Consider the following 25,648-nt stretch of genomic DNA (forward strand, 5'->3'; position numbering starts at 1 on the left):
GAGCCACGGAAAAGAGAGACTGGGGAAAAACAGGACTGAGACAAAATGCTGGTTGACTTGACAAATAAGATGAACTGGCACAGACAGACAGAAAACACAGGTATAAATACCCAGGGGATAAGTGGAGAAGATGGCGGACACCTGGAGAGGGGTGGAGACAAGCACAAAAAGGTAGGAAAAACATGGCGGTACGGGGCAACAAGAGACGAAACAGCAGAGGGCTAATGATCTTGGAGTGGGGGGGAAAGGTCTCTGCTTCCGGGGGTGTAGCCGTGGCACTAAAGCGGGCGTGACCTTCTTGGATACCGGTCGGTGCTGCGGAAGCGAAGTGGCCCGGCCATACTGAACCCCTCCCGGAGGTCATGGTACTCTGTGGAGCTTGCGGGAAGGTGCGGGCAATTTCCAACGCCCCAGGAAGACGTCCCAGGGCAGGCAGAGCTGACTCAAGCAAGAAGATGATCAGGATGGGCTCCAGCTCACGATGGCACCAGTAACCCAGTCAATGGAGGGATTGTGTCGCTGGAGCCAAGAGAATCCCAATACCACAGGAACATGGGGAGACTCAACCAATAGGAATTGGATCTTCTCGCTGGTTCCCCGACACTCGTAGTGGTGACGGGGTGGTCTGGGTGGGTGACCCGGCCTATAGAGCACCTGTCCAGCGCTCTAATACCCATGGAATGGAGAGGGGTTGAGTGGGGATGCCCAGCTCAGATGCCAGGGTAACGTCCATGAGACTCACATCGGCAGTACGCACTACCCTCTGTAGCACTTTACGGTCGATGCCAAGCAGTTGCCATACCAAGAAGTATGCAGCTGGTCAAGATGCTCTCAATGGTGCAGATGTAGAACTTTCTGAGGATCTGAAAGCCCAAGCCAAATATTTTCAGGCTCCTTAGAGAGAAGAGTATTGTCGTGCCCACTTCATGACTGTGTTTGGTGTTTTGGACCATGATAGGAACTAAGTGAAGTGGACACCGAGGAACTTGAAGCTCTCGACCAGCACCACTACAAAATCTGTCGATGTGAATGGGGGGTTCTGGGCCGTCCGTTCCTATAGTCCACGATCAGCTCCTTTGTTCTGCTGATGTTGAGGAGAGGTTGTTGTCCTGGCACCACACTGCCAGGTCTCTGACCTCCAATAGGCTGTCTCATCGTCATCGTTGATCAGCCTAGCGCCGTTGTTTCGTCTGCAAACGTAATGATGGTTTTGGATCACGCGGCCATGCAGTCGTGGGGAACAGGAAGTACAGGAGGGGACAAAGTGCACACCCCTGAGGGGCCTCATGTTGAGGTCAGCAAGAACTTTTGTCTAACAATAACATATTCATTCAAGAGAACTCTGTCTCAGAAGAACGTGTATAACAATATCTCTGTCTAACAAGATCCTGTTTGGTAGCAAGAACAGTCGTAACAAGAACTCCTGTATTACAAGAACTCTGCGTCTTACAAGAACTCTGTCTAACAATGAACTCTTGTCAACAAGAACTCAGTTCTTAGACAAGACTCTGTCTATCTAACAAGAACTCAGTCTAACAAGAACGCTGTCTAACAAGAACCGCGCCAGAACGGTCTAACAGAGACCTTACTGCATCTAACAAGAACCTTCGTCTAACACGAGCAACTGCTATTCAACACACCAACCTCCTGCTCGTGAGTCGTGCGGCTAATCTACCTTAATTGCCGCTGTGCGTTGATCCGTCTAATTTGTTTTGACATGAAATTACTGGTGTTCCAGGTTTAGAGCTGGTACGCTTCATGCATTGAATGGCGATATAAAGGTAATGCCATAAAATACTTTTATTTTCCGGTGTGAATTGGGTTCCTCCATGCTCAGATAAAGTCTACACAAGAAGACAAGTCTACAACTGTTCCCTCCGTAAGAAAAGGAGACATCCTTTCATACACTGCGAATCTATGTCTTACACAAGAAACCTCTGTACTTTTCTATCTATCTCAAGAACCTTTGCTGTGCTTTTCTTTTAAACAACAAACGACCCGAAAATCACGGCACTCACTCGATCATGGTTTTCAAAGTACACCTTTTCCCTCTCCCTAATTCCAGGCGGCCACTTACCGTACCCCTAATCAAAATATTGGGTTCCTAATGATTTGCTCGGTGAAATATATATGCCTCCCGATTTCTTCATCACAGCGGCTTAAGATTGTTATGTTGTGACAATTTCGGCTCCTCTCATGATAACATCTGGGTAGTTCGGTCTGGCCTGCTTTCCTTTCCTAGTAGCTCACTACAGCTTAAACAAATTGATTCATTCCAGACTACGCATGTCTGTAAAATGGACTCACAAAACAAGCGGATCTGTTTATATTACACTGGAAGGCCCTCTTTGCAATTATCCCGTTTGTACATTCTCATCGACCTAGTAAAAGTCCCCAGAAGGTCGTCCCATCCCGTTGTAACGAGGGGCCACCGAGTGCGCGGTTGTCCAGTTGTCCCTGTTTTTCAACGTCTAATTCAGAAATTTAACAATGTAATCTATACTGGATCTTTAATTCCCCACGTCTTTATCACCATAATTATTATAAGATCTGTGCAAGCGTGTATTCTGTGTGCGCGAGGGGCCACCACATCTTCGACTGGTCGTAGTTTTCAGATCAAAGCAGCACCCCATATCTAGATATCCCTATTCTCCTTAGGTATACGGTGTTCATTCCACATCGCAACCACACCATAAGCATACTCACCTCTTACGCGGCTCATATCTCGGCTCTATCGATACCCTCTGAGTGGGCATGCCAGAACGACTAGACAGGGTACATTCACACAAGTTCACATAATCCACAAAGATACCTATGTTTATGTCTTTTACTTTTAACAATAAGAACGCGCCCCCCTTTCCTTCCTAACAAAGAACCTCCGTGCGCTCTCAACCAACCAGCCTAAATTATCCTTCGACACGAACTCTGCTCTATGAAAGCTAAACCTTAGATCCTACTCGCTCTCCTGGTTAGTACCATTGCCTGTCCTGACTCTGAGCCCGCCTGCCTGCCTGACCTCTCTGCCTGCCCCTGCCCCTGACCCTGAGCCTGCCTGCYGTCCTGTGCCTTTGCCCTTACTCTGGATTACCGACCTCTACCTGACCTGACTCTGAGCCTGSCTGCCGTYCTGTGCATTTGCCACTACTCTGGATTATCGACCCCTGCCTGCCTTGACCTGTCATTTGCCTGCCCCAGTTGCTGTAACAAACATTGTTACTTCAACACAGTCTGCATTTGGGTCTTACCTGAAACATGACAACCAGATTATATTTTTTACGCTTCTGCTACTCTCTGCTATTATCTATACATAGTCACTTTAATAACTCTACCTACATGTACATATTACCTCAATTTCCTCAACTAACCGGTGCCCCCGCATATTGACTGTGTAGCGGTACCCCCCTGTATATAGTCTCGCTATTGTTATTTTACTGCTGCTCTTAAATTAGTTGTTCCTTTTATTTCTTATTGTTATTTGGATTTTTAAAACTGCGTTGTTGGTTAGGGGCTTGTAAGTAAGCATTTCACTGTAAGGTCTACACCTGCTGTATTCGGCGCATGTGACTAATACGATTTGATTTGATTTGATTTGTATCCGAATGAGTAATGAAAAACAACAATACAGAGTTTGTAGTTACTGTAATTAACGTGTTAACAAGTAATCACTAGTTATGCTATGATTCCTCTGCTGTGCTTTGCCAAGGTGTTTATCTGTTATTTTAGAGGGATAGAAACACCTGAAAACAACAAGTACGAGAGAGAGAGAGAATGCGAGTGAGAGAGAGAGAAAGAGAGAGAAAGAGAGAGAAAGAGTGAGAGAGAGAGAACGAGAGAGAGAAAAAGAGGGAGAGAGAGAGGTAAAAAGCGTTGGCAGAGTACTGCTGTGTAGGCGTGCAGGGAGGAGCACAATTGCCACCATTCAATCATAGCTAAGCTTAGGTATGGTCCACAGGTGTGTTGGTGTAAATGTATGTATGGTGTGTGTTATATGTTTGTGGTTGTGTCTTTGTGTGTGTGTCATGTACGGGACATCTCCTGTTGTACCTCATATGTTAGGCTTCCAGTTGAAGCTCGCATCCGCTACAAGACCATGGTGCTTGCCTACCGGATCTGTGAGGGGAACGGCACCTCCTACCTTCAGGCTCTGATCAGGCCTACACCCAAACAAGGGCACTGCTTGTTCAGTCCACCTCGTGGCCTGCTCGCCTCCCTACCTCTGAGGAAGTACAGTTCCCGCTCAGACCAGTCAAAACTGTTCGCTGCTCTGGCACCCCAAATGGTGGAACAAACTCCCTCACGACCCAGCGTCAGGGTAGTCATCACCACCTTCCGGAGAGCACCTGAACGCCACTCTTTTAAGGAATACCTAGGATAGGATAAATAATCCTTCTAAACCCCCCCCCCCCTTAAAAGAGTTAGATGCACTATTGTAAGTGGTTGTTCCACTGGATATCATAAGGTGAATGCACCAATTGTAAGTGGTCCGTGTGGCAGTTGGTAGAGCATGGCGCTTGCAACGCCAGGGTTGTGGGTTCACTTCCCCGGGGGACCAGGATGAATATGTATAGAATTTGCAATTTGTAAGTCGCTCTGGATAGAGCAGTCTGCTAAATGACTTAAATGTAAATGTAAAAATTAGGCAAATGAACTCACAACACCATCTCTAATCCACCATCGACTAAAGCATCTCCACTAATCAACCTCTAACCAAACCACATGAGAAACTCTATAACTTTCTTCTTGAATAGGGGGCGCTGTTTCCCATGGAAAAAAATCGTGCCCAAGTTTAAACGACCTCGGTACACTGTTCTATGATCATACAATATGACCATACTTATACATAGTATTCTATTGGGATGAAAACACTCTGAGTTTTTAAAACTGTTTGAATTATAATCTGGAGTAAAACAGAACTATTTTGGCTAGCAAACTTGCCCAACAGGAAGGTAAATCTGAAAATGGGTCAGGCCTGCTATTCAACTACGCTTCATATTTATGATGCTGTTATGCACTTATACGCATTCCCACTAGATGTCATCAGGGCGCTAGGAAGTTGGAATGGGGTGTTCTACTTGTGATCTGTGAGGCCGAATGCAGAGCTTTTTGGAGTGACAGTCTGCTTTTTGTCATTTCAAATCTGCGCACAGGGGAACTACCACATTGTTCTTTTCTACATTGGCGATTACTATACACGACGAAATTGCTCCTGCTCCTGATTTTATGTCGGATACATATGAGAAAATAATCATAAGTAGGATTTTCAACCGAGTTGACCAGTCCATTCGACGTTATTGCGGGACTTTTTGGAATTTTTGTTCCAGGCGCAAGATTTCTTGTGGACATTTGTTGCCCTCCACATGGCAGCCAAATTGCTAATTTCGACCAGAAGACAGATGGACATTCTAAAACAAACAACGATTTAGTTCTGGATAGGGACTCCTTGCACAACTCTGATGGAGATCATCAAAAGTAAGAGAATATTTATGATGTTTTTCGTATTTTTGGTTTTATGTTGGCTCCAACAAGGCGGAGAATTGTACGGGCGCTGTCTCACAATATTGCCATGCTGTATGTTGTACTAATTATTTTAAAAAATCTGAACACAGCGGTTGCATTAAGAACCAGTGTATCTTTCATTGCTGTCACAACATGTATTTTTAGTAAGAGTTTATGATAGTGTCTTTGGTTAAGATTAGGTGACTTGTCCAAAATAATCTCCGGACATTTTGGGCATCATGGCTACGTTCACATGATAAACCACGATTTGTAGCTCTAATATGCACATTTTCGAACAAAAACATAAATGTATTGTATAACTGATTTATAAGACTGTCATCTGATAAGTTGTCCAAAGGTTTAGTGATTATTTTATCTCTATTACAGGGTTTTGTGAAGCTATGTTGGCGGTGAATAAATGCGCTTTGTGTGTTTGGCTATTGTGGTGGAGCTAATTATAAATAATATTGTGTTTTTCGCTGTAAAACACTTAAAAAAATCGAAATATTGGTGGGATTCACAAGATGTTTATCTTTCATTTTGCTGTACACCATGTATTTTCATAAATGTTTTATGATGAGTATTATGTATTTCACGTTGCTCTCTGTAATTATTCTGGCTGTTTTGGTGCTAATGTGTGATGGATGGCTGCAATGTAAAACTCGATTTATACCCAAAATGCATCATTTTCGAACAAACATAATGTATTGTATAACATGATGTTATAGGACTGTCATCTGATGAAGTTGTTCAAGGTTTAGTGATTAATTTTATCTCTATGTTGTGGGTTTTGTGAAGCTACCTATGCGGTGGAAACATGGTGAAAACATGCGTGTGTGTTTGGCCATTATGGTGAGCTAATATAAATATATATGTGTTTTCGCCTGTAAAACATTTTAAAAATCGAAATGATGGCTGGATTCACAAGATGCTTTTTTGATGAGGAGGATCCCGGTCCGGGAGGAGACTCGTAAGAGGGGTTTTAATGGTCCAAATGTCCGGCCATAAAACCCACTAGACCCTCTCAATTTAGTGTTCAATAAATCTACATTGATTGTAATATCCTAGATGTCTTGTGCTATATGTAGGTATGGTTTGAGAATGACTACACACTCTTAGAAAAAAGTTCTATGTGGAACCAAAGGATCCATCCTTTGACCCATACAGTAATTGGCACACCCCTAAAGGTGACCGAAATCCACTCAGTATGAGGCTCTAGTAGAATGGAGGAGTTTGTTTGTTAGGTGTTGGGTTGGAGATCATTCAAAACAGTAAGACCAGGGGCAGTAAAGGCTGGAGATGTGACAGAGGCACTTCTTTATCACTGGACTCCCTTCTTAATGGCATCTACTAACACCTGTCTCTTCACTACCATGGCTACAGAGGACCTACGACGCCACACAGCACACACACGCCACAAACACACACACACACACACACACACACACACACAACACACACACACACACACACACAACACACACACACACACACACACACACACACACACACACACACACACACACACACACCACACAGCACACAACACACACAACACACACACACACACACAACACCACACAACACACCACACACACTAACACAGCCAACGCTGCTGTCCCATGTCATAGAGACATTGAACTACTGTTCACTTTCTGTCTCACACTGTGTATTTAAATATTGTATTCTCAACATAGCTCTTTCTGATGTTTCTACTTCTGCACATTACATTGTAGTTCCACTGTTTATACACACCTCATATGTATTATGTACYKGATTCTTGTCATAGCTCATTCTAATATATCTACTACTGTACATATCATTCTTAGTATATTCGTTCGGACATTTCTAGATTTGTTTTGTTTTGTTGTTGTTGATTATTTGTGTACATAAGCTAGTAACATGCACATTTATTTATTTTCAGGACACTGAAAAGATTTGGCATGGTTCCCCAGATCCTTAAAAAGTTCTACAGCCGCACCATCGAGAGCATCTTGACCGGTTGCATCACCGCCTGGTACGGCAACTGTTCGGCATCCGACCACAAGGCTCTACAGAGAATTGTCAAAAGACTCCAGTCACCCAAGTCATAGACTCTTCTCTCCGCTACCGCACAGTGAGAGGTACCAGAGCACCAAGTCTAGGTCCAAAAGGCTCCTTATCAGCTTCAACCCCTAAGCCATAAGACTGCTAAACCATTGACMCCCCCCCGTTTTTACACAGCTGCTATTCGCTGTTTATTATCTATGCATTGTCACCTTACCCCTACCTACATGTACATATCACCTCAATTACCTCAACTAACCTGTACCCCCGCAAACTGACTCTATGTACCCTCTGTACATAGCCGCGTTATTGTTATTTAATTATGTTACTTTTTATWGAATTTTTTACTTTAGTTTATTTAGTCAATATTTTCTTAACTCTATTCCTTGAACTGCATTGGTTAAGGGCTTGTAAGTAAGCATTTCACGGTAAGGTCTACTACACCTGTTGTATTCGGCGCATGTGACAAATCTATATTTTTATTTGGTTTGATGTGATTTTGATTTGATTTCACTGCACCCTCTTTAACAGGTATTTCCAAGGGTATGCCCAATGCCGTCGGGGGCACGCCACATTAACTATTTTATTTAAAATATTTAAAAAATATATATTCTTCACATTTTCAAACAGTCCTTTTAGGTTTTCACTGCCAACAATTTAATGAAACCATATGGTGTTCAGCAAAATAACAACACAATGTCAAATACAGGAAGCCTAGTCAAATAATTATTATCTCGTGGGAATTCCACTAACGGTCCATATGTAGCCAAACGTAGCTGATGCTCATTCTGTTTGCTCTAAAATGTATAAATAGTTAAAAAAAGTAAGGCCCGCATCCATAGAGAAACATAACAGCTCTACTGGTAGTACTGCTACTACTAGCAGTACTACACCTGCACCTGTCGACGACACAAGTTGTTCTGCTTCCACGAGCACATCCAATGCTAGCATCAGTAATTCTACATTTGTTGTTAGCCCAGCTAGCATGGACACTGACAGTTGTGAATCTGATGCAGTCGAAGAGCTACTGCCCCCTTACCCGGGAAAGCACCGAACAGACAGGGACGTTGGACCATCGAAGAGGCGCAAATATGATGAGAACCACATTGATTTGGGGTTCACTTATATTGGGAGTAGTGCCTTTCCTCRGCCACAGTGTGTTATATGTGCAAAAGTACTATCTCACAACTCGATGAAACCTTCACTCTTGAGCAGACATTTAGAAACAAAACATGCCAATTTGAAAAACAAGCCACTGGAGTTTTTTGAGCGAGAATTAAGACGTCTTTAGAGTAGTAAGACATGTATAAAAGCAACAGATACCATTAATATCTGTTGCTTCTATACATTAATAGCAACTGTCTACCTGCTTCTCTACCGATAACATTTTAGACAAGTCACACAGCGAAATGGACGGTCAGAAAGGAAAGGTGGAGCAGAGCGGGAGAGAATAAAAAAGAGAAAAGCCCTTGCCACAGACGCAGCTAAATGCTGCAAAATAAGCAACATGTTCACCAGTAAGGGACCAAGTCGGTCAGAAATACTAGCTAAAACACACACACTGACACACACACGACACCAWTGCATGRCTAACTAAGWAGCCTAGCTAATAATAGTGACACAACGGCCGGTAGGCTAAACAGTTTGCACGTCTTACGTCTTCGAGGAGGAATTATATCATAGCAATGAGTGCTATTATTAGCTAGGCTAATATTTATTTTAATGTTATTTATTTCACCTTTATTTAACCAGGTAGGCAAGTTGAGAATATGACATTGACGGCAATATGTTTCAACTAGGAAAAAATTGCAAACCTAGACTATGGACTTGCCGGCATTCGGTCATGACTCATGCCACATGAACTTGGGAAATTGCACATACACTGTGTCAGGACCCGGTGTGAGAAACAGTCACTAATAGTCGGCAGAACCCAGAAGATGAGGCAGACACAGCAGTACTAGAGACGGTGGTTTAATCAAGGTAAAAGATCTTCAGGCAAAAATATAAATCCACAACKTCAAAAGTAAAGGCAAGAGAAAAAATGTATATCCTCCAAAATACAAAGAAAATCCACAAAGTGGTAAGAACAGCAGGGAAAAAAACAAACCTCAAAAGACTAATCAAAAATAAACAAGAACAAAACCAGAGAACCTCTGGAAAATCCAACAAGAGAAATATATGTTCACAGCATGGCTGGGGCTGGGTGCTAACATACAAACACAGCGCAAAGAACTGAGGAACACAAAGGGATTAAATACCTACAAGGAAATGACACACAGGTGCAAATAATAATTAGAACAAGGGAAAAACAAAAGGTTCAAAAAAGGCGCAATGGGGGCATCTAGTGACCAAAAACCTGAACAATCCTGGCCAAATCCTGACACACTGTACAGCGAAAAGGCTACAGTAACGTAACCATAATACATCCATGAACGTAACACAGTAGCCTGTGTGACACAGCACAGGCAATGACAAAGATCATTAGCGCCATTAGTACCAGCATTACAAGTTACTACAATAATATACAGCTCTGGGAAAAATTAAGAGRCCACTCCAAATTAAGAGGCCACTCCAAATTAAGAGACCAATCTTAATGTAGCCTACTGATACACTAATGATAGTGAGTATGATAATATAGTATTTTCTTTGCAAAGGTGTAGAAGGAAGCAGCACTAGAGCTTCAGGTGCTCCTGCAGAACTGGAGATGGTGGTCAGTTCAGAGTCAGACTCAGAGCAGGAACCTTCAGGTACAACTTTAGAGCACAACCCTAAACRTGTAGGCTATGGTTTCAGATTAATATGTGCTTTATTTATGAGATTATCAGTAGGACTGCAATCGGGGGGCATACAATCGATGACTGCACAAGTAATACAAGTTTAAGTTTAGGTTATTTACAATGTTAATCTCATTCTACAGAGCAACCAGATGTGCAGAGGGGGGGGGGTTCAGAGCCCAGTAAAGGGGAAATATAAAGGGACAGCGAGGCACTGAAAATCCATTTGATTATTTTGCCTGTCCTCAGTCCAAGGATTTTGACTTATTTTTTCAGTACCACCCAAAACAAACCCCTCAAAGAGTCATTCCCAATGTATTCCAAATCCAAAGATGACACAAACAGAAAATGGCTGACAATGAAGTAACTCACTCCTTGTTCTGCTCAGTATGTCTTGCATTCGCAAAATCTTCMGCCAGTGATAGTGCATTTGTCAAAGGAGGCATGCAGGCCTGGAAACATGCCCATCAGAGAGTACAGGAACATGAGAGAAGCAAGACCCATAGAGAAAGTGCAGAAGCCTTTTTCCTCAGAGCCAGCAAAGGAGACATCCGTACCCTTCTGAGTGATAAGCTAATGTCAGTTCAATGAGACCAGGTCAGAGAGAGGAGGCAGGTCATGGAATGTGTGATTGATGTAGTTAAAGTTATTGTTGGTTTAGCTACAGAGGACACAGACACGAAGCTGCATATAACTTGGAAAACGTGGTCATCAATCTTGGCAAGTTTCTTGAGCTTATAATGTTGCTAAGCAAATATGATGTCTGCCTAAAAGAGCATGTTAGTGAATGCATTGAGAAGAGCAAGAAGCAGATGGGAAGTAAAGGAAGAGGGTCCTTGGTGACTATGACGTCCAAAACAACAGCAAATACAGTCATTGAAGTCATCAGAATGTTGATTCAGCAGACACTTGCTGTTGAAGTGAGAAAGGCAGGGATGTTCTCAATACGAATGGACACAACACAGGATTTAACTTCCAAAGACCAGTGTGCAGTAGTTATGCAATATGTCACTGATGTTGTCCACCAGAGACTCATTGAGGTCATTGACTGTGAGTCATCGACTGGACAGTACTTTGTGGACCTTGTGAAACAGAGTCCTGAGAAGATGGACACAGATATCAAACAGTGTGTTGGTAATGCAACAGACGGAGCAGCTAATATGCAGGGACAATACAAGGGCTTCTCTGCATYGCTCACAGGAGAGTCTCTAACCAAGTATGTCCTCAACCTTGTGCTAACTAACACCAATGGGGTTGTTGTGGCAAGTGAATCCCTTTTCTCATTACTGAATGACATTGCAGTGTTCATTCGAGATTCCTACAAGAGCATGAAGCTATGGGAGGAAACTAGTGAGGACAGGAGACACAGACGGCTTGATGTAATTGGTGAAACATGCTGGTGGGCCAAAGACGRGGCCTTGAGGAAAGTATTTGGAAGCTTTGCAAAGCCTGACCGTGCACTTTACACGGATGTGGTCATCACTATGGAAAGAATTGAAAAGGATGTGACCAGAAAACCTGCCATCCGAAGCAAGGCCCAAGGGTACAAGGATGCTCTCCTAAAGTATGAAACCATACTTACAGCTGAGGTTTTTCTCWGGATTTTTGAGCAGACGTCCCCTCTCTCTAAATACTTGCAAACAAGTGGCATGGATATTGTAACAGCACAGCATTTGGTGACGGGAATGAAGGATAACCTGAGAAAGTGTGCCCGAGAGTTTGAGGGTGTGAAGAGGGCAGCAGAGTGGGCCAATGGCATTCGGGAGGAGCAGCAGGACTGTGATGCCGAAGCTCAGACTGCTCTCCCGGAGAAGAGAACAACAAAAAAGAAGAGAAAACCAGGAGAGTTGGCAGAAGACGAGCCCATTGCTAATGCAGACATGGATTACAAAATCAAGATCCACAATGTGGTACTGGACACTGTTGTTGAAAGTTTTCACAGCCGTTATGCAGCAAATGCCGTGCTGTGTGCAGATGTCTCCTACATGAATCCCAAGCATTTTCCTGAGATCAGAGAAAAGGGCCTTCCAAAGACAGCCATGAAGGAGCACAGCAAATGCTTACTGGAATTTGATGAACATGCCACTGTTGAGGCATTGCAGGCTGAACTGATCAGCCTTGCACAACAGTGGGAAAGACTGAAACAGTCAGCATTGGAGGAGTACAACATCAGGGCCGCCAACCGCCAATGATGAATCAGGGGAAGGCTTTGAGGATCCTGATGAAAGTGTAGAGTTGGTGAGCAGAAGTTGTTTCACGTGTAAACACTGCCCCATATGCTGCTATCTTCTCCTGTCTCAGTTCAATCTACTCACGGATGCATATAACATCATTGGTTTGGGCTACAAGTTCCTCCTCACCCTATCCATCACTCAGGTGGCTTGTGAGAGGACCTTCTCCACCCTGAAATTCGTGAAGACCCGCCTAAGAACTTCTCTCACTCAAGAGAACCTTGAAGCGTTCCTTTTGATGGCATCAGAGAAGGAGATTCTTATGGGACTTGTCAAAGATGACATCATTGACAAGATGGCAGAGAGCAGTGAGTTACTGCGCCGCCTACTGGTTTACTAGTGGTAATTACTTACTGGTTTCTCTGAAGTAGCTATGCTATGACTCTTAACAGGCTGACAAGGGTGAAAGAAAATTTGCTGTGAGTCAAAGCTTTTGTACAGAGGCATTTTTTGGGGACTTTCGTATTATACTTGCAGTTATGTAGCCAATGTTCAATTTCATTGACTCAGTGTTTAGATGTGTTTATTGTTGTGCCGTTTGCTTTATGGACACCAGTGAGTGAACATTGTAATGTAMATTTTTTTGTAGAGGAGTGCTTTTTCGACTTTGTATTATACTTACTTAYATTGTTGTAGCTTATGTTCAAGTTGAGTGAATGTGTGCGTGTGAAGTTTTTTGATACTTTTGATATGCTTGATGCTTGAATATAAAGATAATCATTTGAACATTTGAGCTAACTCTGTATATCGCATTCTCATTTAAAAAAGTGTAGGCTAATTGTTTTGTGTGTTTAGTCTTGTACATTTGTATGTGCTACGATTGGTGTATTCCTAGTGAGTTTTTGAGGGTCCACCCATAGCCATAGCATACCTTGAAAACTCGGTGTTAAGATAGGCTACTTGTTGGTCAGTCCCAAATGTTTGTATTTTGTAATGTGGCTAACTTTCTTCCCAGATGAACATAGTGGCCAAATGTATAACTAGTTTGGTACCCGTTACATCAACAAATAGGGTAAGCCTACAAAATCAGTGGTTTGGTGGTTTGCGTGAACAGGGTGGCCTGGGATGAAGTCAAATTCCCGGCCTGAATTATTGTTTCAGTCCGCAACTATTTTCAATGTGCGGGACAAAATTGAGGCTACGATTAAGAAGTTGGAGCTCTTCTCTGTCTTCATTAACAAGGACAACACACAGGTTTTTCCGTCATTGTATGTTTTTGGGTGTGCAAATGAAGTCAAGCTTGCTTACGTACAATGTCAAATGTGATATAGCGAAGCACCTGAGTGTGTTGGTCGCGCAATTATGCTGACACTTTCCCGAAACTGATGATTTTATCCCTTTCATGCCCTGCCTCCAGTTCGCTTACCGATATCTGAACAAGAGAGCCTCATCAAAATAGCAAAAAAAGTGGTTCTGTGAAAATTGAATTTAATCAGAAGCTACTGCCAGATTTCTGGATTGGGCTGCGCTCAGAGTATCCTGCCTTGGCAAATCGTGCTGTTAAGACACCACGTACCTATGAGAGAGTGGATTCTCGGCTCTCACTAGCATGAAAACTAAATACAGGCACAGACTGTGTGTGGAAAATTATTAAGACTGAGACTCTCTTCAATACAAYCCAACATTGCTGTCACGTTCCTGACCTTATTTCCTTTGTTTAGTCTTTGTYTAGTTGGTCAGGACGTGAGCTGGGTGGGCATTCTATGTTTTGTGTTTCTATGTTGGGTTTGTTGTTTGGCCTAACATGGTTCTCAATCAGAGGCAGGTGTTTGTCATTGTCTCTGATTGGGAACCATATTAAGGTAGCCTGTTTTCACTGTTTGTTTGTGGGTGATTGTTCCTGTTCATGTGTTCATCTGTTCTGTGTTCCCATGTTCAGGACTGTAGCATTTTCGGTTCCTTCTGTCAGTTTGTTGTTTTTGTTCGTCGTTTARATATCCTAATTAAAATATGGATTATCATCACGCTGCATTTTGGTCCTCCTCTCTTTCACCCGAAGACAGTCGTTACAATTGCAGAGTTATGTACATCCTTTCATGCACACCCTTCTCATTAACCTGTGGTGAGTTATTCACAATTTAACAATTAACAAATAAGGTTTTACATGTAAGATGCCTAAATAAAGAGCAAAATGATTGATTATTATCAAAGGTGGGACCAAGTCATTGTTTTACAAGTCACAAGTAAGTCTCAAGTCTTAGCACTCAAGTCCCAAGTCAAGTCCCAAGTCAAGACAGGAAAGTCCGAGTCAAGTCTCAAGTCAAGACCGACAAGTATCAAGTCAAGTCTCAAGTYCTAAACTTTGAGTTTCAAGTCCTAAACAAGTCATAATGTGCTCTTTACTAAATGTAATACCATTTCATATTTTTAACAAGAGTAATAGTTAGTATATTACATTTACGCAAATCATGAGTGCTTTTAAAAATATCTATATATCTATTACTTTCCAAATAAACGTTATATTTCCATGAGAAAGACCCCCCCCCCCATAGTGATCGACTATCGAGGATGGCTATGGGGTGCAATTGGGCAATGTAGGCTTGTACACAATCGCCCAACCTTAACACACACACACACACACACACACACACACACACTCTGTGTGGTTACAGTAGGCTAACGTATGTCAATGGTTTTAGGAACAGCAGTAACGTCAGGCAGGATTTGGGCTAACAACTGCCTAGCCAGTAACTCAATCTTGGGTGCAGTGATCATGTTCCCGCACTGACTGACTGTGTAGAGGCTCATTGATATAACGTTATGTTAGCCTACATGTTACACTAGCAAAGTAATAAATTATATAGCTGTTGGCTATATTAGCCACGACTTACCGTTCTTTGTGCAGCTTAAAATGTCGAACAAATTTGGAAATTATTGCGCATCCTTCTGTAATTTTCTTCCCGCATGTTTTACAAGTTGCAATCCGTTTTTTGTTGATACAGCATCGAGTCAAAAGGCTCAAAACCAAGTTAAGTCACGAGTCATTGGTGTTAAAGTCAAAGTCGAGTTGCAAGTCATCATATTTGTGACTCGAGTCCAAGTCATGTGACTCGAGTCCACACCTCTGATTATTATTAAATTATTATTGTGCCCTGGTCCTATAAGAGGTCTTTGTCAYGTCCCACCAGCCAGAATGTGACAAAAACTCACACTCGTTCTTTTGTTAAATAAAAGTATCATATAGCGTGTGTGTGGCAGGCTTATAATGACTGAAAAAAACAATATTTGAGATTGAGCTGACCCTGGTGCTAGAGGGGGTATGCCGCTGGAGGTTGAATGTTTTAATGGGTACGGGACTATAAAATGTTTGMGAACCACTGCGCTATAACATCTGCTACGCGACCAAATAACATTGATTTGATTTTGAGTTGACATGAATAAGTTTGCATACACACTCACGCACCACCACAATGACACAAGTACGCATGCACACAAACACTAACTGGCCGTAGTGCGTATGTGTGCATGCATGAATATATGCTGTGTGTGAGTATGCTATGTGTGTGTGTAAGTGTATGCTATGAGCGTATGTGTGTGTGTGTGTGTGTGTCGAGTGTTGGTGTGTGTGTGTGTGTGTGTGTGGTGTGTGTGTGTGTGTGTGTGTGTGTTTGTGTGTGTGTGTGTGTGTCGTGGTGTGTGTGTGGTGTGTGGTGTGTTGTGTGGGTTGTGTGTGTGTGTGCTGTGTGTGTGTGTGTGTGTGTGTGTGTGTGTATAATGTATGTTGAACAGTGGTGGTCCATTCTTTCCTCAAACAAACAGTCCATCAAGCACCATTAAGCAGCTGTCGCAGGCATTGTGTCTCTGGTGTGTTGTGTGTTGTCTTTGTGTGTGTGTGTGTGTGTGTCTCTGTGTGTGTGTGTGTGTCTTTGTGTGTGTGTGTGTGTCTCTGTGTGTCTCTGTGTGTGTATGTGTCTCTGTGTGTGTGTGTGTGTGTGTGTGTGTGTTGTTGTGTGTGGTTGTGTGTGTTGTGTGTGTGTGTGTGGTGCTGTGTGTCGTGGTGTGTCTGTGTGTCTCTGTGTTGTGTTGTGATGTGATTGTGTATGTGTGTTTGTAGTATGGTGTGTGGCGTCTTCTCTGTGTCGTCTGTGTGTGTGTCTCTGTTCTGTTGGCTTTTAAGCATTAAATGTTGTACAGACCAACACTCCTCCCCTGGGATCCATCTTACAGAACAGATAAGAATAGCTCATCTCCCCCTCTCTCTCTTCTCCTCACTCTCCGCCTCTCCTCCTCTCATCTCTCCCCCTCTCCTTCTCCACACTCTCCTCTCTTCTCTTCTCCTCACTCTCCGCCTCTCCTCTCTCTCTCTCCTCCTCTCTTCTCTTCTCTTCTCCTCACTCTCCGCCTCTCATCTCTCCCCCTCTCTTCTCCACTTTCTCTTCTCTTCTCCCACCTTCTCCGCCTTCCTCCCTCATCTCTACCCCTCTCTTCTCCACACTCTCCTCTCTTCTCTTTCTCCTCACTCTGCCGCCTCTCCTCCTCTCATCCTCCCCCTCTCTTCTCCTCACTCTCCGCCTTCTCCTCCTCTCATCTCTCCCCCTCTCTTCTCCACACTCTCCTCTCTTCTCTTCATGCTGTCCTCTTCCTCTCTTCTTCTCCTGTAACCCCTTCTATCCTCAACTTTCAGCTGCTCCTCCTTTCTTCCCCCTTCGTTCATATCTCTGTCTCTTCACCTCCTTCCACTTCTTTTTCCCTTTCCTCACCTCTCCTCCTCTCCCCTCTCCTCCTCTCCTACTCTCCTCCTCCCATTACTGTTACTTCCAGCAGAGCCCAGCAATTACAGTACAGGACAGCTAGACAATGCAGTACAGGACAGCTAGACCAATGCAGTACAGGAAAGCTAGACCAATTGCAGTACAGGAAAGCTCTAACCAATGCAGACAGAACAGCTAGACTACTGAGAACCTTTCAGGTTCACAACAAACGCGACGCACGCCACGCACGCACGCACCGCAACGGCGACGCACGCACGCACGCCACGCACGCACGGCACGCACACACACACACACACACACACACACACACACACACACACACACACACACACACACAGTTCTCCCTGGGACCAGACCAAGTGTTTCCCCTCAATTAATTTAGCAGCGGTGGCCTACCACTGATAAAGTGTTGCAATCTCTGCAAAAAATATTTTTCATATATTTGCAGAGGCGCTGCTACCACTGCTGAATGAAATCCTAGGGGAAACACTGCAGATCCATTCTTTACTATGTTATGTTATTGTTTTACTGGCTTCAGTGTTCTAAAACTCTACTAACTCACCAATCACATCGGTTCCACAACTCCTTGTTGATGTAAAACACTAAAGCATTTTAGAACAGGGTCCTTCTGTGAACTCCAGGTGGTACTGATGTTACGCACAAAACAAACTGAGCATTAACACACCAAGGGCATGGACATTTTTGTGTGTGTGTCTGAAAGTGTACCATTAGCACAGGCAGCATAAGTAACTTTCAGACTCATTAATTAACCTCCTAAACTCAGCAAAAATAGAAACGTCCCTTTTTCAGGACCCTGTCTTTCAAAGACAATTCGTAAAAATCCAAATAACTACACAGATCTTTATTGTAAAGGGTTTAAACACTGTTTCCCATGCTTGTTCATTKAACCATAAACAATTAATGAACATGCACCTGTGGAACGCTCGTTAAGACACTAACAGCTTACAGACGGTAGGCAATTAAGGTCACAGTTATGAAAACTTAGGACACTAAAGAGGCCTTTCTACTGACTGAAAAACACCAAGAGAAAGATGCCCAGGACCCTGCTCATCTGCGTGAACGTGCCTTAGGCATTTTTTATTTACTTATTTTTTGTTATTTCAGCTTTATTTACCAGGTAGGCTAGTTGAGAATAAGTTCTCATTTGCAACTGCGACCTGGTCAAGATAAAGCAAAGTAGTTCGACACATACAACAACACAGAGTTACACATTGAATAAACAAACATACAATCTATATACAGCATGTGCAAATGAGGTAGGATAAGGGAGTTAAGGCAATAAATAGGCCATGGTGGCAAAGTAATTACAATATAGCAATTAAACACTGGAATGGTAGGATGTGCAGAAGATCCAGGTGCAAGAAGAGATACTGGGGTGCAAAGGAGCAAGATAAATAAATAAATACAGCATGGGGATGAGGTAGATTGGATGGGCTATTTACAGATGAGCTATGTACAGGTGCAGTGATCTGTGAGCTGCTCTGACAGCTGGTGCTTAAAGCTAGTGAGGGAGGTAAGAGACTCCAGCTTCAGTGATTTTTGCAGTTTGTTCCAGTCATTGGCAGCAGAGTACTGGAAGGAGAGGCGGCCAAAGGAAGAATTTGCGCGTGATACGGATGGGTGCTGCTATGGTGACCAGTGAGCTGAGACAAGGCGGGGCTTCACCTAGCAGAGACTTGTAGATGACCTGGAGCCAGTGGGCTTGGCGACGAGTATAAAGTGAGGGCCACCATTCTCTTTACCTCTGGCCCTTCGTTGGACACTGTGTTARCTAACCTCCAGATGAGGTTCAGTGCCATATAACTCTCCTTCCGTGGCCTCCAACTGCTCTTAAATGCAAGAAAAAATAAATGCATGCTCTTCAACCGATCGCTGCCCACACCTGCCTGCCCGCCCAGCATCACTACCCGCCCAGCATCACTAGAGGTGGATCAAAGAATCACCAGCAGCGAGAGCCCCATGCATGAGACAAAACCGCGACTCGTCAGTGAAGAGCACTTTTTGCCAGTCCTGTCTGGTCCAGTGACGGTGGGTTTGTGCCCATAGGCGACGTTGTTGCTGTAATGTCTGGTGAGGCCTGCCTTACAACAGGCCTACAAGCCCTCAGTCCCGCCTCTCTCAGCCTATTGCGGACAGTCTGAGCACTGATGGAGGGATTGTGCGTTCCTGGTGTAACTCGGGCAGTTGTTTATTCCCATACTGTACCTGTCCACAGGTGTGATTCGGATGTACCGATCCTGTGCAGGTGTTGTTACACGTGGTCTGCCACTGCCAGGACGATCAGCTGTCCGTCCTGTATCCTTGTAGCTCTGTCTTAGGCGTCTCACAGTACGGACATTGCAATTTTTTGCCATGGCCCACATCTGCAGTCCTCATGCCTCCTTGCAACATGACATGAAAGCCAAGTTAACAAACAGAATAACAACCATTTCGAATCCCACCGTACCTTCTCCGCTATGCAATCTAGTTTCAGAGCTGGTCATGGGTGGCACCTCAGCCACGCTCAAGGTCCTAAACGATACATAACCGCCATCGATAAGAGACATTACTGTGCAGCTGTCCGATCGTGTGGAGGATTGACGACCAAACGCAGCAGTAGGAAAATAAGCCATCTTCTTTTTATTAAGAGAAGGAGAACCGAAAACAAAACAAACACTCTTACAAAACTAACAAAACAAACAAACGACCCGACCGTGAAGCTAATAAACGTAGTGCACATACAGGCTACAAACGTTCAGACATAGACAATTACCCACACCAAACGAAAGCCTATGGCTACCTTAAATAGGGCTCCCAATCAGAGACAACAGAATCAGCTGTCTCTAATTGGGAACCCATTCAGCAACCATAGACTCTCCTAGAAACTTACACCAACATAGACACAGCTAGACACAGTACACTCAACACAAACCCATACACCTACACCCAACCCCCCTTTACCATATTAACCACCCAAAACCGATAAAAACAAACATTCCCCATGTCACACCCTGACCTAACTAAAATAATAAAGAAAACAAAGAATACTAAGGCCAGGGCTGACATAAACCCCCCCTTAAGGTGCGAACTCCGGGCGCACCAGCACACAGTCTAGGGGAGGGTCTGGGTGGCTTCCTTCCACGGTGGCGGCTCCGGCACTGGTCGTGGTCCCCACCCCACCACAGTCACTAACCGCCTCCTTAGCTTCCTCCAAATGACCCCCCCCACATTAACCCCACTGAATTAAGGGGCAGCTCCGGACTAAGGGGCAGCTCCGGACTAAGGGCAGCTCCGGACTAAGGGGCAGTACCAGGGTAAGGGGCAGCACCAGGATAAGGGAGAGCACCAGGATTAGGGAGAGCACCAGAGATAAGGGGAGCACAGGTAGGGCAGCTCGACCAGGAGCAGCTCGGCTGAGGGACGGCAGCTCCGGACTGGGACAGGCGCGAGGCTGAGGGACGGCAGCTCCGGACTGAGGACGGCAAGCTCCGGACTGAGGGGACGGCAGCTCCGGACTGAGGGACGGCCATGGTGGCTGGACGGATCGCGCCCATGGGCTGGACGGATCTGGCTGCTCATGGCTGGCTGACGGATCTGGCTGCTCATGGCTGGCTGACGGATCTGGCTGCTCATGGCTGGCTGACGGATTCTGCTGCTCATGGCTGGCTGACGGATCTGGCTGCTCATGGGGCTGACGGATCTGGCTGACATGGCTGGCTGACGTTCATGCTGGCACATGGCTGGCTGGCGGATCTGGCAGATCCTGTCTGGTTGGCGGCTCTGGCAGATCCTGTCTGTTGGCGGCCTGGCAGATCCTGTTCTGGTTGGCGGCTCTGGCAGATCCTGTCTGGTTGGCGGCCTGGCAGATCCTGTCTGGTGGCGGCTCTGGCAGATCCTGTCTGACGAATGGCTCTAGCGGCTCCTGACTGACGAACGGCTCTGACGGCTCGGACAGACGGGCGCTCTAATGGCTCGGGGCAGACGGATGGCTTCAGATGGCGCTGGGTAGACGGATGGCTCAGATGGCGCTAGGTAGACGGATGGCTCAGATGGCGCTGGTAGACGGTATGGCTCAGATGGCGCTTGGCAGACGGGCAGTTCAGGGCATGCTGTGCAGACGGCAGACTCTTGCCGGCTGAGGCGCACTGTAGGCCTGGTGCGTGGTGCCGGAACTGGGTGGTACCGGGCTGGGGACACGCATCTCAGGGCTAGTGCGGGGAGAAGGAACAGGGCATACTGGACCCTGGGAGCGCACATTAGGCCTAGTGCGTGGTGCCGGAACTGGTGGTACCGGACTGTGGACACGCATCTCAGGGCTAGTGCGGGGAGCAGCAACAGGACGCACAGGACTCTGGGACACACAGGAGGCTTTGTTGCGTGTTTAGGCACTGGTGTAAAGGGCTGGAGACACGCACCATAGGGCTAGTGCGTGGAGGAGGCACTGGTGGTACTGGGTAGGGGCGGGAGGTGGCGCCGGAATACGGACCGTGCATGGCGTACTGGCTCCTTGAGCGCCGAGCCTGCCCAACCTTACCTGGTTGTATGCTCCCCGTCGCCTGACCAGTGCGGGGAGGTGGAATAACCCACACCGGCCTATGTAGGCGAACCGGGACACCATGCGTAAGGCTGGTGCCATGTACGCCGGCCCGAGGAGACGCACTGGTGACCAGATGCGTTGGGCCGGCTTCATGACATAAGGCTCAACGCTCAGTCTAGCCCGGCCGATACGTGGAGCTGGAATGTACCGAACCGGGCTATGCACGCGTACAGGAGACAACGTGCGCTCTACTGCGTAACACGGTGTCTGCCCGTACTCTCGCTCTCCACGGTAAGTACAGGGAGTAGCGCCGGTTTCCTACCTGACTTCGCCACACTCCCTTTAAGGCCCCCCCCAGAAATGTTTGGGTTGTACTCACGGGCTTCCAGCCTTGCTTCCGTGCTGCCCCTCATATCGCCTCCTCTCGGCTTTAGCTGCCTCCAGCTCTTCACGAGGAAGGCGATATTCTCCCGGTTGTGCCCACGGCCCCCTTACCATCCAGTATCTCCTCCCATGTTCCAGAATCCTGTTAGGTGGGTCCTGTTGCCGCTTACATGCCGCTTGTCCTGTATTGGTGGGTAATCTGTCACGATCGTGTGGAGGATTGACGGACCAAAACGCAGCAGTAGGAAAATAAGCCATCTTCTTTTTATTAGAAGAAGGAGAACCGAAAACAAAACACTCTTACAAAACTAACAAAACAAACAACGACCCGACCGTGAAGCTAATAAACGTAAGTTGCACATACACGGCTACAAACGTTCAGACATAGACAATTACCCACACCAAACGAAAGCCTATGGCTACCTTAAATAGGGCTCCCAATCAGAGACAACAGAAATCAGCTGTCTCTAATTGGGAACCCAATCAGGCAACCATAGACTCTCCTAGAAACTTACACCAACATAGACACAGCTAGACACATACACTCAACACAAACCATACAACACCAACACCCCCTTTACCATATAACCACCCAAAACCGATAAAACACAAACATTCCCATGTCACACCCTGACCTAACTAAAATAATAAAGAAAACAAGAAATACTAAGGCCAGGGCGTGACAGCAGCCGTATTCATCGACCTTGCTAAGGCTTTCGACTCTGTCAATCCACAACATTCTTAATGGCAGACTCAACAGCATTGGTTTCTCAATGACTGCCTCGCTTTGTTCACCAACTACTTCTCCGATAGAGTTCAGTATGTCAAATCGGAGGGCCTGTTGTCCGGACCTCTGGCAGTCTCTATGGGGGTGCCACAGGGTTCCAATCTCGGGCCGACTCTCTTCTCTGTATACATCAATGATGTCGCTCTCGCTGCTGGTGATTCTTTGATCCACCTCTAGTGATGCTGGGCGGTAGTGATGCTGGGCGGGCAGGCAGGGTGGGCAGCGATCGGTTGAAGAGCATGCATTTATTATTTCTTGCATTTAAGAGCAGTTGGAGGCCACGGAAGGAGAGTATATATGGCACTGAACCTCATCTGGAGGTTAGTTAACACAGTGTCCAACGAAGGCCAGAGGTAAGAGAATGGTGGCCCTCACTTTATACTCGTCGCCAAGCCCACTGGCTCCAGGTCATCTACAAGTCTCTGCTAGGTGAAGCCCGCCTTGTCCAGCTCACTGTGGCACCATAGCAGCACCCATCCGTATCACGCGGCAATTCTTCCTTTGGCCCGCCTCTCCTTCCAGTACTCTGCTGCACCATGACTGGAACAAACTGCAAAAATCACTGAAGCTGGAGTCTCTTACCTCCCTCACTAGCTTTAAGCACCAGCTGTCAGAGCAGCTCACAGATCACTGCACCTGTACATAGCTCATCTGTAAATACCCATCCAATCTACCTCATCCCCATGCTGTATTTATTTATTTATCTTGCTCCTTTGCACCCAGTATCTCTTCTTGCACCTGGATCTTCTGCACATCCTACCATTCCAGTGTTTAATTGCTATATTGTAATACTTTGCCACCATGGCCTATTTATTGCCTTAACTCCCTTATCCTACCTCATTTGCACATGCTGGTATATAGATTGTATGTTTGTTTATTCAATGTGTAACTCTGTGTTGTTGTATGTGTCGAACTACTTTGCTTTATCTTGACCAGGTCGCAGTTGCAAATGAGAACTTATTCTCAACTAGCCTACCTGGTAAATAAAGCTGAATAAAAAAAATAAGTAAATAAAAAATGCCTAAGGCACGTTCACGCAGATGAGCAGGTCCTGGGCATCTTTCTCTTGGTGTTTTTCAGTCAGTAGAAAGGCCTCTTTGTGTCCTAATTTTCATAACTGTGACCTAATTGCCTACGTCTGTAAGCTGTTAGTGTCTTAACGAGCGTTCCACAGGTGCATGTTCATTAATTGTTTATGGTTCAATGAACAAGCATGGGAAACAGTGTTAACCCTTTACAATAAAGATCTGTGTAGTTATTTGGATTTTTACGAATTGTCTTTGAAAGCAGGGTCCTGAAAAAGGGACGTTTCTATTTTGCTGAGTTTAGGAGGTTAATTATGAGTCTGAAAGTTACTTATGCTGCCTGTTGCTAATGGTACACTTTCAGACCACACACCAAAAATGTCCATGCCCTTGGTGTGTTAATGCTCAGTTTGTTTTGTGCGTAACATCCAGTACCACCTGGAGTTCACAGAAGGACCCTGTTCTAAAATGCTTTAGTGTTTTACATCAACAAGGAGTTGTGGAACCGATGTGATTGGTGAGTTAGTAGAGTTTTAGAACACTGAAGCCAGTAAAACAATAACATAACATAGTAAAGGATGGATCTGCAGTGTTTCCCCTAGGATTTCTTCAGCAGTGGTAGCAGCGCCTCTGCAATATATTGAAAAATATTTTTTGCAGAGATTGCAACACCTTTATCAGTGGTAGGCCACCGCTGCTAAATTTAATTGAGGGAAACACTTGGTCTGGTCCCAGGGGAACTGTGTGTGTGTGTGTGTGTGTGTGGTTGTGTGTGTGTGTGTGTGTGTGGTGTGTGTGTGTGTTGCGTGCGTGGTGGCGTGCGTGCGTGCGTGCGTGCGTGCGTGCGTGCGTGCGTGCGTGCGTGCGTGCGTGCGTGCTGGCGTGCGTGCGTTTGTGGTGTGAACCTGAAAGGTTCTCAGTAGTCTAGCTGTTCTGACTGCAATTGGTCTAGCTTTCCTGTACTGCAATTGGTCTAGCTTTCCTGTACTGCAATTGGTCTAGCTGTCCTGTACTGCATTGGTCTAGCTGTCCTGTACTGTAATTGCTGGGCTCTGCTGGAAGTAACAGTAATGGGAGAGGAGAGTAGGAGAGGAGGAGAGGAGGAGAGGAGGAGAGGTGAGGAAAGGGAAAAAGAAGTGAGAAGGAGGTGAGAGAGAGGCGGATATGAACGAAGGGGGAGAAAAGGAGGAGCAGCTGAAGTTGAGGATAGAAGGGGTTACAGGAGAAGAAGAGAGGAAGAGGACAGCATGAAGAGAGAGAGGAGAGTGTGGAGAAGAGAGGGGGAGAGATGAGAGGAGGAGAGGCGGAGAGTGAGGAGAAGAGAGGGGGAGAGATGAGAGGAGGAGAGGCGGAGAGTGAGGAGAAGAGAAGAGAGGAGAGTGTGGAGAAGAGAGGGGTAGAGATTGAGAGGAGGAGAGGCGGAGAGTGAGGAGAGAGAAGAGAGGAGAGTGTGGAGAAGAGAGGGGGAGAGATGAGAGGCGGAGAGTGAGAGAAGAGAAGAGAAGAGAGGAGGAGAGAATGAGAGGAGAGAGGCCGGAGAGTGAGGAGAAGAGAAGAGAGGAGAGTGTGGAGAAGAGAGGAGGGAGAGAGGTGAGAGGAGGAGCGGCGGAGACGTGAGAGAGAAGAGAAAGAGGGGAGAGATGAGCTATTTATTCG

Source organism: Salvelinus sp. IW2-2015, linkage group LG36 (assembly GCF_002910315.2).
Source record: "Salvelinus sp. IW2-2015 linkage group LG36, ASM291031v2, whole genome shotgun sequence".
NCBI lineage: Eukaryota > Metazoa > Chordata > Actinopteri > Salmoniformes > Salmonidae > Salvelinus > Salvelinus sp. IW2-2015.